The sequence below is a fragment of the Camelus bactrianus genome, chromosome 4, assembly GCF_048773025.1.
Source record: "Camelus bactrianus isolate YW-2024 breed Bactrian camel chromosome 4, ASM4877302v1, whole genome shotgun sequence".
In the NCBI taxonomy this organism is placed as follows: Eukaryota; Metazoa; Chordata; class Mammalia; order Artiodactyla; family Camelidae; genus Camelus; species Camelus bactrianus.
Window position 1 is genome coordinate 49272791 of NC_133542.1, and position 17734 is coordinate 49290524.

Here is a 17734-nt window from a genome sequence, read left to right on the forward strand (position 1 = left end):
TGTCTCCAGAAGTGGAGTATTTATTTTAACTCTAAATTCCTAGCTTAGATCTGGAGCCTTGCTCAGTTCACTGTTACAGTCTTCCCTCCTGGGTTGGGTTTTGTTTCCCTCCACACCCCTCAGCCTCCACAAAGCCAAAGAAATATGTATTAAGACTTTTTGTGATCTTCCACTTCTGCTGAAATGAGCCTTCAGGCTGTGCTGCTTTCTCTGCAGTAATATGATTGATTTCTTGGGAATCTTCTCTGGTTCCGGGCTAAGGTGAAGGAGAGGAAGTTTCTTGTTTGGGGCCTGCATTTACTCCACTGGCTTCAGATCAAGGTTGTGATGTTATAGGTGTCACCTTTGTTGTCTCCTGGAGCTCCCTGACGACAGTCTTGTTAAATGCTTTTCATGCTACTGTTTTCCCTCATGAAGCAAACACTAGTGCAGTCGTACATATCTCTAGACTGTATTTTTCTCTTTGGATTGATCTAACGTGTTTGTTTCCTTTCCTTTATTGAAGGTGTTTAAGTCATGTGACTTGCTTGCCAGAAATATAATAAAATCTTTATGGTAGTAGGTATAAGAGCCCTGACGTATTTGTCTGGAATTAAATTTTAATCAGTATATCTCTCTGGGACTCACTTTTCAAAGGAGGATAACACCTAACTTAAATGATGATTGTGAAGGTAATATGTGGTAGTGTTTATAGAGTACCTAGCATATAGCCTGATACTGGTAAACATTCAGTAAGTGGAATTATATGTTTAGGTAAGTGAAGGGGTCTTTTGAAAGAGGAAATACATGTCTATGTAATGAAGAACTATGATTAGTTGGTAGACTGAAAGGCCAGTTTCACACAATATAAGGAAGGATTTTATCGATGGGAGCTGTCACAAAGTGGAACATTATAAGGTACTATGTTCCCTGTCATTGGAAATATTCAGGCAGAGGTGAAGGTAGAGATAATCTCCTGTGTGAGAAGCCGTAGAAGAAATTTCTTGCATTACATAAGAGGATGGCATTGATTATTTCCAAGCTCTGTTTTCTCCTCCAGAATTCTGTACTCACAGGTATAGTTCAGGCTTGTTTGCTCCTGTTTTTAGCCAGCATACAGACTCTCAACTTCCCTAGTAGTAATGGCTTCAAGATGATCACTGTTTTGTAACTATATTATTGTATGGAAAAAATTTATTCAGTGATTGGTTTTACTCTGGCCATTTTTCAGAAAAGAATTTAGGAAGTTTGAAATGAAAACATGCAGTAAGACCAAAACTAATGATCAGAAAGATAAGAACCAATATAGGGGGAAAGAAAGAGAACAATCAGCCATAACTTAGCTGAGGGAAGCTTCAGTAGTTGAGCACAGTAATTAGCACTGAGTTTTCTAGCAGTAAGGGAGCCTGAGAGTTTGTAAAGATCTCATTGCCTGTCACTGAGATCACATGAGGAAGCTGCCACCTTACCCAATGAAATGGAACCCCAAACACGAAGACTGCAATACAGGGAGAATCTCCAAGTGGTAAGAGTTCCTGGACCTGGCAGCCCAGGTTCTTGTTCTCAGCCTTCCTCTTTAACATAGTTTTAGGATTCGATTTAGTACTGCTGCTACTGTTTTCCTTCTCTTATTCTAATGACACACTAGTCTTACCCTAAGGCCAATGGAACAGCTCATGTAAGGCTGGAATGTTTAAATCAAGCTTTTCTGAAAGCTAGAGGATAATGAATATAAAGCAACATGAAACTATTCATCCTGGTTTACAAAGACATTGTCTTCAGGTCCTTATCTTTTGGCCTGTCTCCTTTTGGCAGACAGAGTCTGAGTACTGCGACCAAAGTGAACAGAGCCAGGTCCAAGATAGCAAGGTCCAGAGAGTGTCTTTGCTTGGGTTTCCTGTTTGAAAAGCTGCCTCCTTTCTGGGTGATGGATGTTGGGAATGATGACTTCCTTTAGGAGAGACCGCACTTAGCCAGAGAGCATGGCCCTATATATGTTGGTTGCATAGTAACCCCAGTATTCATAAACCTACATATATTACCATTACTATAAAGAACATTCTTTGGTTGCAGACATGCTGATTTCACTAGGGGAAACAAGTTTCTCCCTGCTCTGGAGCAGAATCTGTTATAGAAGTCTTTGTGTAAGGGGCATTGGGAAAAAAAGTAAGAATTTGGGTTTATCACTCTCCTTGACTTGAGTGGATTCACTTTCTTGGCTTATTCTGCAGTTGCTGGGTTACTTCAGGCCTGTTCCAGTGTTTCCTTGTTCCAACCAACAGGGCTGAACCTCCTTATTTTTGTTCACTTGCTTCAGGATGACCATTCCATTCCAGATTTCCTAGGTGTGAACCTCACCGATTACATAATAGTGTATATTTATAGTTCTAGGACACCTTGTGCAGGCATCCTGTTACATTTCTACAATATAAGATCTTTAAATATGTATGGAAATACAAATAGCTCCCATGGAAAAAAGCAAAAACAGATGGCTTTTTTTTTTTTTAACTAGAAATGAGGACTAATATACATATTTTGGAGCACTGAGCATGGAGGAGATAGTTAAACCTGAAAAGGAACATAGAGATAAAAGCAGTGACAGTGGCTTTTCATTTATACGAGCACAAACACACTATATGTATGGGGCTTTTTTTTTTCTTTTTGCTTAATGTATTCATTCCCAAACCAAACCATAATGTGCTCTAATTGAGTCTCTTTGTTTAGCACATGGCTGTTGTTTTGAGTACTTTCTCCAATTGAAAAACTGACATTTTAATTTTGTTATTCAGTGTACAACAGATTTAAATAAAAACACCCAGATTGTGTATTGTAGATTTCCTTCAACAATAATTATATGTAATTATTTTACCAAAATAAACAAGTTAAAGTAGTTTTAGCTATTTTATCTCATTTCACATTTGAAGAGAAATTACAGACCATAGGCTAGAGTTTGCTCATGTTTCTCAGTGAGGAAAGGCAATTTCTTATTGCTAGTTCCAGCTAGTTCCACCAAAGCAGTGTACCATACGAGCGCTGAGAACGTAGAGAGGAAGCACAAATTGAAAGAAGTCAGGGTGGCCTAGTGCTGCTAAAAACAGGTGACAGTGTTCATGATGGGGTGTCTCAGAAATTTTAGGGAACCTGTGAAGGTTAAATGAGCTTGCTCTCGTAAAACTTGTAGCATACTTCCTGGCACATAGAAAACATGAAGTAAATGATAGTTATTAAGAAAATTGTTTTTCATAGAATCGTAAGTTTTTAGACTAGAAAGAACCATGAGACCATGATTATTATTTTGTCTTTATTTAATAGATGAGGAAACTGGAGCTCAGATGTTCATGGTATTTCAGGATAATCAGGATAATTTCAGGAAAATAATTCAGCTAATGACTGAACAGGAATTCGACTTCCTCCTCACTTACAACTTCATTTAGCATCCCTTTTCTGACTTGGGCCTCCATTAGGGAGAATGATTTTTTTTTTTAATCGCCTAATTTATGGAAGATCTCTTTAAATACTATTGAATCAGACTTAACAGATATGTGGATAGAGGGATAAATAATGATAATGTAGGAAAATAGCAGTTATGGAATTTAGGTAGTGGTGTATAGGTGTTCACATTTCTATCACTTTTTCTGAATGTTTGAAAATATTCATAATGTTAGAGGGGGGAACTGAAAAAAACAATAGTATCTCCTTACCCCAGGTAGGTTTCTATTACTGATTTCTCTAAACACAGACAAACCAGCAGTACTTGCTACAGCCAAAGGAAATAAAACAACCAGGGGGGTTCAGAGCCCTCCAGGGTGCATATTCTAGGCCCTTTCCTTGACATTCTCCAGGGCTTGAGAATCACGTCTGTCTCAACATTTTTTGTCCTTTTCTTTCTCTTCTCTATTTAAGAAAAAAAAAATTATAGGTGATAGTTGTGCATTGTAGATTTGAAATTCCCTACTTACCAGCAAACAAGCCAATTAACACAGCACCGTAGATCACTTTCCCGTGAAAACTTTTTTCTTTCTTTGTTGTTTTGCTTTCTCCCCTCCCATGGTAAATTGTACCTTTATTCTCTTCCTTCTTATTTTTAATACATTTATAATCGTAAGTCTTTCTGCTCTCATATAGCCTTTCTCCCCAAGATCACAATTGCTTCTTACACTTTATCCTAAAAAAGAGGGGGTGTACATAAATATTCTTTTAGCTGGGGCCTTTCCACCTCTTCTCTTATATCACTTAAGTTTTGTCAGATCCAGCTACTCCTGCTTTATGATGGGAGAAGGGGAGGGAAAGGGTTTCAATAAATTGGATTTTAGGAGTCAGGCAGGAATCTTAGGGGATATTCTTCAAGGATCAACAGATTCAGAATTAGCTGTGCATTGCAAACAGATGGTGTGCCCCAAGGAAATAGCTGCTCTAAGCAATTGGATGCTTGCATCTAATTTAGCTTAGAGATACTGGACTGGGAGGAAAGTCTCAGAACCATCCTAAACTATAGTTCGGGCCTAGTAATTATTGACTTACATGTAGAGATTATAATCCTGTGCCATCATATACCTGTACTGCATAATTCTGCACAGCATAATTCTTTGTGTAACTTCTAGTCTCTGAAGGATAAGTGACATTAGGCCCTGGCAGACTCTTTTCTTTTCATAACCAACCCCCTACTAGAGGCCTTCTTCAGTTACCAAAATGCTACCAGCAATTTGAAATCTGTATTCCTAATGCTAACTCTTGGGATGTCTCGATTTGGAGGTCTGAAAACTTTATTAGGCTTTACAGTGTATTCTCAAGCTCCAGTTTTAATATATACATAGTTTAGTCTTAGAAGGGTTAATGTTCCTCTGAAAGGAGTTTGGACAGCACTAGCTACCTGCACCCTCATGCCCCAAGTGAGGGTATGGATTCAAAAGTTTGAAGTGCTATAACAATATAAATAAATTATAGAAAATTATAAAAGCCTCTCTATTTTGGCTGGGCTTTTCTGTCCTTGCCTGGTTTAGTTCAGCTATGTTTCTTTAGGAGACTGCAACTAGAATTGAACTGCTTTCTTTGACATTTTGTTGACAAGGAAGATGAACAATTCAGACTAGGGAAGGCAGGAAAGTTAAAGCTTATGTAACTATATGTGTGGTTCACGAAGTCTCAGATTTCTAACGGTACCTGTCATCCCTCTTTTTGCTAAATTCTGTGACTTTTTTCCTTTGTTTCACAAACAGATGGAAATTACATAAAGCTAGATACCAAGAGACTCAAGAGTAGAAAATGTGATTATTTCTGTGGAGCAGGAAATAGGAAGGGTTGAGTGTTGTTGTTCCTTTTTTTTTTTTTTTTTTTGGTTAACAGTCTTGTAGAACTATTTGACACCTTAAACTGTACAGACACAACTTTGATCAAAATAAAATCTAAGTTAAAAAATTAATGGTAAATATATGGCAGTTGTAAGTCCATGAATATTTAGTAAATATGAAGAGTTGACTTCCCCTGTTGAAAAGACAGGTTCTTAGATTGGATTAATACAAACACAGAGGCCTGCAAATATAGTAGTATTTTTCAACAGATGCTTAAGATGACATCAAAAGGTTGAAATAGTGGAATAGAAAAAGGCAAATCAGACAAAAACAGAAAAGTAGACATGGTAAGATTAATACATGGCAAAATAAAATTCAAGTTACAAAAGCATTAAAGGGAAGAAAGAGGTGTATTTTATTTTTTATAAGAGATATCTCTCAAGACATGTCATGAATCTTTATGCAACTAATAAAATGATAGTGTCAAAATACATAAAGCTAGGACTGTTAAAAATAGGAGACATTGATCAATTCACTGTAGATTAAGAAAGCAGTATCTGAATAACAGTAATAAATAATGTATTCCAATTTTGTAATCATGAATAATATTCTTTAAAATAATTCTCTAGTTTTTCAGGAAGTTGATGATATGGAAGCCTACAAAGAAAATTCAAATTAGACATTAACAGTAACCAAAAAAGAAAAAAAAAAAGCCAAAATGTAAGATTATTCTTTTAAATAATCCAGGGTTAAAGAAGAAATTACAATTGTAAGTTACAAACCATTTAGAAATGAACTAGAGCTGTACATATCAAACCTAGTGGGAACTTTGCTAAAGCAGTACCCAAAGGAAAATTTGAATGGAATAAGATTGAAAGTCAAGCTGAAGAAAGAACAACTAGTAAGTACCAAGGAAATAAGGATTTAGGAAAAAAATTAAGGAAAATAGATTTGATCCATAAAACCCCCAACTGGTTCTTTGTGTGTGTTTTTTTAAAATTGAAGTATAGTTGGTTTACAATGTGGTGTTAATTTCTGGTGTACAGTATAGTGATTCAGTTATATATATAGTCCTTATATTCTTTTTCATTATAGGCTCTTATAAGTATTGAATACATAGTTCCCTGTGCTAATAGTAGGACCTTGTTGTTTATCTATTTTATACATAGTAATTAGTATCTGCAAATCCCGAACTCCCAGTTTCTCTCTCCACCCCTCCTTTTCCCTCCTGGCAACCGTAAGTTTGTTTTCTATGTCTGTGAGCCTGTTTCTGTTTTGTAAATAAGTTCATTTGTGTAATTTAAAAATATTCCACATATAAATGATATCATACGGTATTTTTCTTTCTCTTTCTGGCTTACTTCACTTAGTATGGCAACTTCCAGGAATGTCTGTGCTGCAAATGGCATCATTTTATTCTTTTTTTATGGCTGACTAGTGTTCCATTGTGTGTGTGTGTGTGTGTGTGTGTGTGTGTGTGTGTGTGTGTGTGTACACCACAACTTCTTTATCCAGTCATCTGTTGATGGACATTTAGGTTGCTTCTATGTCTTGGCTATTGTATATAGTGCTGCTATGAACATTGGGGTGCATGGATCTTTTTGATATATGCTCCAGATATATGCCCAGGAGTGTGATTGCTGGATCATAGGGTAAATCTATTTTTAGTTTTTTAAGGAATCTCCGTAATGTTTTCCATAGTGGCAGCACCAAACTACATTCCCACCAACAGTATAGGAGGGTTCCCTTTTCTCCACAGCCTCTCCAGCGTTTATCATTTGTAGACTTTTGAATGATGGCCATTTTGACTGGTGTGAGGTGATACCTCATTGTAGTTTTGATTTGCATTTCTCTGATAATTAGCGATATTGAGCATGTTTTCATGTGCCTATTGGCTATTTGTATGTCTTCACCTGAGAAATATTTAGATTCTCTGCCCGTTTTTGGATTGGGTTGTTCTCCAAATTGGTTCTTTGTAAACACATTATTAAAACAGACAAATACTTGATAAATCTAAAAAAGAGAGCTATGAATAGAAAAATGGCAAAGAAGAATGGTGTCTTTTAGTGTATTTTAATGTAGTCCAGGTTTTTTCTCCTTAAGGTTAGTGCTTTTTGAATCCTATTTGATTAATCTTTCTGGATTCAGTATCTTAAAAATGTTTTCCCATGTTTTCATCTAAAAGGCTTCTTGTTTTACCTTTCACACTGAGATACACAGTCCATTTCAAGTTGATTTTTGATTGTGGCATGAGATGTTACTGTTTTTGTTTTTCGTTTGTTTGTAAGATATGTATGCCCAGTTGATCCAGCACTATTTGTTGGTAATGCCTTCCTTTTCCTAGTGCACTATGTTGTCACCTTTACCATAAATCAAGTAGTTGTATATGTGAAAGTCTGTTTCTGGAATCTCCATTCTGTTCCATTGGTTTACTTGCCCTTGTGCTAATACACACTCTCTTCCATATTATAATGTTGTGATGGGTCTTGATATCTGATAGTGTACATCTTCCAAAAGCATTGTTTTCCAGGAATGCTTTGACTTTCTTAGGATGTTTTTCCACGTAAACTTTAGAATCAGCTAGTCAATTCTCACTCACATGCACGTGCGCCTGCCCCATCCTGTAGGGATTTTTATTTGATTTTGCTGAATGCACAGATCACTTTGCAGAATATTGACATTTTTTACAGTATTGAATCTCCCAGTGAGGAGACTGGCATGTTCCTCCATTTATAAATAAATATATTTTATTTTATATTTTTCATAATTTCTATTAAGTAATGTTTTGAAGCTTTCACTGTAGAGGTCTTAAATGTCTTTTTATTCCTAGGTATTTGATTTTTTTGTTTTCTATTTGTTGCTGGTTTAAGAAAAGGTGATGACTTTTTTGTATAGTGACTGTTTGGTTTTATCTCGAATAGGTATTGAATTTTATGTTTTCTGTTTGTTTACACCGAGATAATTATATGATCTATTTACATTTTCCTAAACTGCCTAACTCTTATTACTGAGTCTGTGAACAGTGTCTTTGTTTATCATCTCCCTGGAATGACCGTCTTTCCTTCCATAAGCCTCAGCTTAGGTGTCTGTCTTTGAGAGAAGTCTCCCTTTTCTGTGCTCCCTCTGCACTTGGTCTACACTACCCTTTATCAGTGGCATGCTTGTTCTCCACATCATATTGTGAACTCTTTGAGAGTAGGAGTCTCATCCTGATCATCTCTGTCCTAAAGGTATATTCTTTCTTCCTACACAGGTTACATACACTGTTTCCTGGTAAAAGGTGTTCGTCTTTTCTCTCTGCTTCTAAAATTACTAACTACACAGCACCTTCAGCTCATTTCTTCAACTATGGCTCCAGTAGGTCTTTAGCTGTTTGCTGGCCCAGGTGTAACTCTCCTCTGCCTTTAATTCAGAGGCAGCTAGTAGGTGGCTACCACTTCCTTCTCTAACCAGTCCTATCTCATTCTTCGTTCCCCAGACCCAGAATGATCATCACGATGCCTTAGTATCTACGCAACCAAGTCACAACGTCTCCTACAGCCATTCTTGCCTTCCAGAGGGGAAGGGGAGAATCCTTTGTCTTGTCCTACTTGGGGAAGATCACCATAGATTATGTAATAATCCTTGTTTTTTCTTTTGGTGCTTTTAGAATAAATTAGATTATATTACAACTCTTAGGGCACTCCTGTTTCCTCATCTGTAAAAAGGGGTTAGGATCAGGTAATTATCAGGTTCTTCCAGTGTGAACATATTATGGTTAATGAGTTATGATTCCTTATCATTTGTGGGTATTACGTATATACACTAGATGAGTTATAACACTTCGTTAATTTGGGCTGGAACTGAAAATATACTTCCCTGTAGGTACTTCTCTCATGCTACAACAGTGAAATTCTTGGGCTAACCCTGTTCAAGCGGTCATATTGCTGAAAAACTCTGTATGGGTATTTGTGAATAGAGAGAGAGAGAAATAGCTACCATGAATGTTCAGGTCTCTGTGTGTACGTGTTTACATTATTATACTCTGTCAGTGTTGCCTCCTAGAGTTGTATGAAAGTTTGCTCTGGCTCTCTGTTCAGCATCTAGGGACTGGCACATAGTAGGTGTTAAAATACTTGCTGAATGAGTACATAAATGAATTTTTCAGCATTTTGTTTTTTGCCAGGCACTACACTAAATATTCTATCTCATTTAAATCTCAAACTTTCTGAGATTGCTTTTGTTGTACATTTAGGAAACAGGCTCAAAAAAGTTAAACAATTTCCTCAGAATTACTTAGAGGCTGACTGGCAGAGAAAGGATTCAAACTTGAGTTTCTTGGTCACTGAATGCCATGAAATTTTTAATAATACCCACTAGTCAACATAAAATCCAACAGGAGACTGTGTAAAAGTGTGTTTAGTTTGGGAGAAAACAAAAGAAATTCAGTTATATTTTTTAGCACTCACCATGATAAATGTAAGTTTCTCCATTCCCCCCCCCCCCGGGGCTAGAGCAGCTCAGAGTGCAGACATCTGCTCTGTATGTTAACATACCTGAATTCACTGAAGTGGAACACAAATAAGGAGATCACTCTATAGAAACAGAATTACAACCACATTGTGTCCGGCTTTAATAGTATGATCTATGATCACCTTTAATTGTTCCTCTGTCCTTAAACATGCTTCTAAAGTATCAGCTTTAATGGCTTTATAGTATTCCATTTATGATTGTTACCATAATTTATTCTGTCACTACTCTATTGTCATTCATAGAGGTTGTTTTCAACTATAAAATGCTGTAACAAACATCTGTGTGCTTACACCTTTGCTCTCATCTCTTATTGTTTACTTAGACTAAATTCTAAGAGGTAGAATTAATGGATTAAAAGATAAAAGACTTTTTAAAAGCTCTTACTATATCTTAGCAAATTATTTTCCAGAAAGAACATTAAAGTTTTGAAATTGGCATGAAGTGACTGTACTCCATAGGTTAAATATCCCGAGTTGGAGTTTTGAAGACAAGATTGGGAAAAGGGATGGAACATAGAGAGGCATATTAAAAAAATATTTATACCTTTGAATAGATATAATAGAGTCACATTTTTCAAAATTCAAAAACTACAGATGAGTTTATAGAAAAGTCTCCTCCCACTCCTATCTTCTGGGTACCCAGTTCTCTTCCTTGGAAGCCAGTGTTACCTTATTTCTTTTGTATCCTAACAGGGAGATATATGTATGTATTTTCCTCCCTCCCTCTCTCCTTTCCTTCCGTTTTAGCACAAATGTTACTATATCAAATATGCTGTTGTGCACTATGTGGATTTTTACTTAATACATCTTCTGGGTCAGTCTACATTAGTGCATAGAAAACATAGTTTTGTTTATGTGTGTGTGTGGCTGTATTAGCTTCCATTATATAGTGGTACCATTATGTCATTTTACTAGTTCTATTGATAGAAACATAGGACAGATTACAATCTAGTATATACTATTAGGAAGTTAATAACCTATTATGTAAGTGCATGTAAGCCACTTTGCACATGCACAAGTATATCTACAGGCTGTACTCCTGGGTCAGAGGGTATGCTCATTTGTAATTTTGAAAGTGTTAGTTTGTCCTCCATTTATAGAGAGAGAGAGAGAGAAGTTATTTAGGCAATGGTATGTTTTACATCAAATGGACTTGAGAGGTACCTACGTGGTAATTTTGGACAGTTGCAAAGAGAGTACTGAGAACTGGGAAAAGGATTTCAAAAATGAAGGTAGTAGGAGGTAAAAGAGAAAATTTGCTTACTTGGCCGTTTTATTGAAGACCCTGTTGGTAGTAACTAGCCACATGCTAGAGAGAGATTCCTTGGATATTTAAGAAACACCACTGGATCTCTCCAGTGGGCCAGGATCCAAGGATGCAGAGATGCTTAAAGCGTTAAACCAGTCCCTGACTTGAAGAAGTTCATAGTTTAATGGAGGAAAAGAATAAACAATTAAAGAATGAAGTGCACTGTTCTACTTATTGTACCTTGAAGATGTTAAGTAGAATAGATCAAAAAATGAAAATGTGGATATTTGTTATTTGATGAAACTTATAAAATAATAGAATCTTACTATTTAAAGGACTGCAAAGTTTTAGACTAACCTTTTATTTAGTACAGGAGATCCCTACTTCACGAAGTCTGTTGGTCATTAAGCCTCTGCTTAAATATTTCTGATGATAGGAAAGTCCTAACCTTCTTGGCAGCCATTTCTGTTGTAAGGAAGAGTTGTCATTAGGAAATGATTTTTTATGAAACAAAATTTACCACATCCTGACTTCATGGTTTGATTTAGTATTGGAGTAAGAGAAACTAAGTTGCTACATCTACAAAATGAGGTTGTCTTCACAACTAAGATACCTTTCAGATCAAACTTTGTTGAATTAATTCTTTGATTCTCTGACTCATTTACATGGCAGATTGATATTCAAGTAACACTTACTAATTATTTATTATATTGGATATTTGTGAGATTTTGCGCTCAGTTCTCCCTCTGTCTCCCCTATCACCATGGCTACAGTTAACAGTAAATGTTGTTGACTATTCTAAAATCTGTTGTTAAACAGATTCCCCAAATCTGCTAGGCAATAATCCTGTACTTGTGCAGTTTATTGTGAGCCTAAATGAAGGCCTTTGTAGTAATTGCCCATATTAAATCTCACCTTGCCGTTCAGGCAGCCTTTTCTTAGTATGCTTTTCTCTGATATCAGTTAACTTATATCAGCTAATTCCATGGAGCTTAGGAGTCTAGAAAAATGGAGGTATTGTGGAAAAACCAAGTGATTGAGACTTTCAAAGTGCCCTCATTTGTGTGTTGAATCATATAAATAATGCTTTTTAGGTGCTTTAAAGGTGGCGGAAGTAAACAATTTATCTGGAGAAATGTCTGCATAAATCAGATTTTTTGAAGCACTACACTTGGGAATGAAATGTTACCTAGGCTAGAGGAGAATTTACTTTCACAATGTATGGTGCTGTTATTTTGACATTACTGCTCAGGACAACCCCAATGGAGTAGAGTTGAGAAGAACCACTGAGTCCTTTGAGGAACAAAGCCCAGAGCAGTAGGCCAGTGGGAGTTGTGGTCAGGGTTTTAGCCTTGTTTACAGAGATAAACAGCACATTCTTAAATGTTTCTTAAATGCTTTCCCTAGACCTGAAAGAAGGAGGAGAGGAGAGGAGAGGATAGGCCTCCCAGAGGTGGGAGTGGAGAGAAGAGAGGAAGTATCCAGGGAGATACTGTGTAATATATACAGGCCAATATATGTATGTCTTTTCCTCCTGCCCTCCCTCCCTCTCTCCCTTCCTTCCTTCCAGAGGAGCTGAGTGGAGGAGTAGACTAGATGCTAACAGGGGTTGACTTTAGTACCTGGAAGGATTTTGTTACAACTTTGAACTTTTGCCTTCGCCTTTGCCAACAGTGGTGTGATCTGCTTTTAGTATATAGCTAAGCGGACTGAAAGGCGTGTACTGTGTGTTAGTTCCGTTACCTGCCTGTTAGTGCATATTTGTAATATTTGGAAATACTGTGTAGTAAAGAATAGTTATGCTATAATAGACAGGGTAAGGGAAAGAAAGGTTTTGAATGTGTTGACTTTGTACTAACAGGTAAGCCCAGCAGAGAGGATCCGGGAGGCAGTTAGAATAGGAGTTCGGAGCACAAGTCCAAGGACGGAGAGTTTAGATGTGAGATGTGAGCTGCAGCAAAGGGCTGAGTGTGGTGGTAGGTTCGGGAAGTGTAGTGTCACGTCACTAAGACAGAAAGGGGTGTCTGTCTCACGTCCCAACACATTTAGAAAAGTTGAATTCAACCAAAGGGCATCATCACTGGCGAATTTCAACAAGATGTTTCAGTTGAGTTCTTGATAGGGGAAGTTGGGTGATGGCAGGATAGAGGGACCAAATAACAAGGGTTGAAAAAGAAAAGCATATTGAAGGCTATGCCGAAAACAAGAATATGTTGTATAGAGACTGTCACTCTAGCCCTGGGAAGACAAGGTGTCTGGTACTAATTTTTATTTTGTTAACAAGGCTCATAGAAATGCCTGTTCCATATGCTATCCATAGGCTGTCTGCCTCTCCATTGCCAGACATAAGGGCTTCTGAATCAAGCCTTTGTAGCCTGAGTGTTAGGTAGAAGTAATAGTGCTTTGATGTGCGACCTCAAGATACACTGAAATGAAGCAACAATGGAAAAAATTTTTTTAATAGATAGGACCAAGAGCCAGACTATCAGCTTGGAATGTATCACCCTGGTGCTAGAATACAGTGAAAATGATAACCTCTAGGGTTCTCTTGGCTCTTATTATTGTTGTCACTTCCCTTGACAGCTAAATGTTTGGTTTCAGTCCTTCACATCATACCAACATCTTCAAACTCGATAATTCTCTAATTTATTTGGCAACATTTAGAAATTTCTAGTGCTAGTAATTGTATTCCTGGCATGGGACTGACAGTCTTCTGTGAACACAGTAAATTTTCATTGCATTGCTGAATCACAGAGAAATCTTTGTGAGGACATTTTCATAGGGATCAAGCTTATGTTAAATTTTAGTTGCAAGAGAGCTACCAGTGCAGATAATTAATGTGATGATTACCTGAGTAATACCTTCCATGCGTAGCCAAGTTTGCACATGCATAGGTTGCAGCCATTACATCACGTCTTACCTTTCTGTCTAGAGGCTGGAGTTTTCTTTTGACCTTGATTGTGAAGTGTGTGCAGATTTCCAAAATGTTAAAGTGTGGGAAAATGTGCATCTTAGAATTGAGGACGCTGTGGCTACTGGTAGAGGCTGGAGCACAGAAGAAAAAGGTGGCCAAGGTAGGAGAAAAGTACCAAACAGGGAGTTTAGCTCTTACCTTTTGCTGTCCAGAAGAGTCAACAAGAAACTGTACTATTGAAAGGTTTGTTACTTCACACACGGATATCAGTACAGAAAAGAGCCACATTTACTTATTCATGTTCATGATGATAATTTTGTGGAATTTCACATCCACCTTAACCTGGGTAGAACACTGTTATAAATCATTTTGGTACTCTTAAGTTTCAGTTTCTTCATTAATAAAATGACAGAACTGAATTAGAACTGGATAATCTTTAAGGTTTCATGTGGTTCTGTCAGTCTGGGATTCCACAGTGACATTTTAGGCACTACATTTGGGAAGAGCTGTTTCTTTGGTGGCCTACAGATAAAAACCATGCTAGGAATGATGCCATGTATTGTATGTGATAATTCTGTGTGTTCACATAATAATTTACATTAATAGTTTCAAAGTATGTTAATGTACAGTATCTCATTTGAGAGTCTCAATGAGATGATGAAATAGGTCAGGAAGGTATTATATTCATCTTGTTGATGAAATGAAACCATTGTGGTTAGCATATTAAATAGTTATTTATATTTGATGATCTTATTAACACTTGGGATGCTAGCTGCCAGGATGAAATCTTACCAGTGAGGAAAAAAAGCCCTGTTAGAATAGCTTTCTCACCTTCATCTACTTGGCAAATTTATGTATTCTTCAGTTCTAACTTGAATATCCTGCAAGGCTTTTCTTGATATCTCTTATACCTCAGCAGAGTTGAAGCACTTTGATCAGTCTCCTCAAGACTCTGAATGATCTGTTTAATGCCTTACTCATCCACTCTAATGAACTCCTTAAGTCCAGATACCTTGTCTTACTTATCCCTACACCATAGGGATAGCCCACATAGCACCTGGTATATAGAGATGCTCAATGAAAAATTATACAGTGAAATGAAAGAGTCCAGTTGATGGGCTGGTTTTAAAAGGTTGCTGTGGAGTAGGGAGTGAAACTTGGGCTCTGAGTTGGGAAGAAGACATTTTGTATACCTTTTTTTAGATAGAAGTTTTGCCCAGTACATGCATTTAAAAATTAAAACAAAACAATAACCTGGTTTAATAAAAGGGAGGTCAGATCTATTAATAGTATAAATATGGATTTTTTAAAAATGAGAATTAAAGCTCATGAATTCTTGGGGATTTTTAAATTTGTTTTATTTTTCCCTAAATTATATTACTGTATCATACAGATTTTAGAGCAATCTTGTATTCAGTCAAGACTGATTTAGAGTGGTGAAATAGAATTTTAAAATTCTCTGAAGAAATAAACCCTTACCTGGTTAAGCTTTGTGTTACATGGTGTTTATACTTGTCTGGAGACCTGTTCTTCTTACTGAAAGACTCTTGTTAAGAGAAGCCCTTTTTTAGTACCGACTTTCTCAAATGTGCCATAATGTAATGACCCCTTTGGAAAGAAAAATACAAATGTATTTTTCATAATGTTACTTCAGGTATGAAAGGTATAGGCATGAAAGTAGATATAAAATATTTGTTTTGGGCTCATTGACAACTATAAATCTAGTCTGCAAATTAAATATAAAGACAACTACAAAACAACAACATTCAAATTAATACAATTACTCAGTGTGACAGATATTAGGTTTCATAGTAGGAAAAAAAAAAAACAGCCTTAGGTCTGATTTCATTTTAAATGTTTCTTTTTGTTAACTTCAGTGATACTAAAAGTTGCAAGTGCCGATTCTCATAAGTGATGTTGTGCAAAGTGGTACTATTCTTCAAGGCTTTGTAAGTTCAGGATAATCAGACCTCATACCTAACCAAAACACTTGCAAGCATTCCTCAAATACCAATTTTAATGAGATGTCTACTGTCTTGTTCACTTGATGAGGTTAACATTATGACATTATTGAAATCTTTAGTAAATGGCTCTGTAAAAGAATTAGTGCTGGAAGTGAGAATGGAAAAATTTCATTGCATACTTAAAACCATATTTACTGCTAATTAACTTCTGCAGATTGTACTACATAGATAGGACCCATGTCATACTTATAGCATTATATGTGGTATTGGCTGTTAGACTATTGGCTTTCGAAAATACCATGAATATACCAGGCCTGTATCACCATATGCTCTGGTGATTCAAATTCCCTGTACTTTTCACTCTTTCACTCACAATTACTATGAAAGCCTTGCTCGTAGAGTGTGCCATGAGAACATTTGGCCTGAGGGAGATCTTAACCCAGCTGAGGAAGCAGCAGTGAGAGCCTCCTGGCAGTACTTGTTTAGGTGGCGGTTACTCATGATCTAGAATGTCTATCATTCATCTTAGATTATCTTTTAAATGAAAATATTTAAAAAATTTTTGTACACAACTCTTAGACTCCCCTTCTGCCAACATATTTGTGACCTCCTGTTTGGGAAACACTGCTTTGGTAAATATTTTTCTGATCACTATTTAGGAGTCTGGGAAAGATGGGAAGACAAATCTAATAAAAAAAAAACTTGGCCCTTCTTCGTGTAATGAGAGACACTTTAACAGCAAACTATAAATAGACTGATTTGTGATAACCTAAAGGTATGCAAAGAGGGCAATGGGAAGAAAGTGAAAGGAGTTGTCTAGTTGTCTTACGGGGTAGGGGAGAGGTTTAGAGCGTATCTTGGAAAAGATCTTGTTTGAATAGGGTCTTAAAAGATGAGAGAGTGGGTTTAAACTAGGCAAAAGGGTAGTATATGTAAAGACCAATGTCAGGAAAGACATGATTATCATAATGATGAGAAGTGCATGGCCCTGGATAGCATTTGTAATGTGAGCACTAAGTTGGAACCCAAAAGTAAGTTTTAATTGTTAGACAAAGTGTTTAGCTGTCATTTCATATGCTTTAAAGGAGCCAAGATCTTAGAACAGGGAGAGTATTCATGGCAGTATTTTTATATATAGCAATTACCATATTGTATTGTAATATTTTTCTTCACTGGTCACTGGAGCTTTTCAAGGGCCATGACCATAAGTTATTAATCTTTGTATACTAAACTTTTGGTAGAGTAACTGATAAAGGTAATGCTTAGAAAACATTGGTTGATGACTAATCACGAGTAAAGAGGATTTGGGAGAGAATAATGGCAATCTTCTGTGGTGGTGGTTTTAATTTTTTGTGGGTGACAGACCACTTTGTGGTTCTGTGGAAAGCTGTGAACTTTCTCCTTGAAAATGCAGATACATACTACATTTGGCCTACAGTTTCATGGGACTCATGTATCCCTGAAGCCAGTCCATGGATTCCTGGTTCAGAATCTCTCCTTAGGAAATTATACCAGGGAACCTACACTAACCATCATGAATAAGCCACTGTTGTTTTTAACAGTCTTTAAATGTTAGGTTATGATTATATCTCGTATACTTTTCTTGAGTTCCTCTTCATGCTTATGAGGATTTAATTCAAAGAGCTGAACTATCTATGGAGAAAGAAAAAAATTTTTTATAATGATTAAGATAAAACTTTGCTAGTCTGTAAGGATAATAGACAAATATGCTAATTAAGCCAGCAACCAAGAAGCAGCTGCTTGAAGAGATTGTGGTGTTCCTGAGTTTGGGTTTAGCAGGTGAGTTGGGGTTTCTCTGAACCATCCTC

General features: G+C 36.7%; 1 protein-coding gene across 6 annotated transcripts in view; it reads left to right on the forward strand.

Moving 5' to 3' along the window:
* The window catches only part of TGFBR1 (transforming growth factor beta receptor 1), an 83313-nt gene that overhangs the window by 38114 nt on the left and 27465 nt on the right, over positions 1 to 17734 (forward strand). The window lies entirely within an intron of this gene.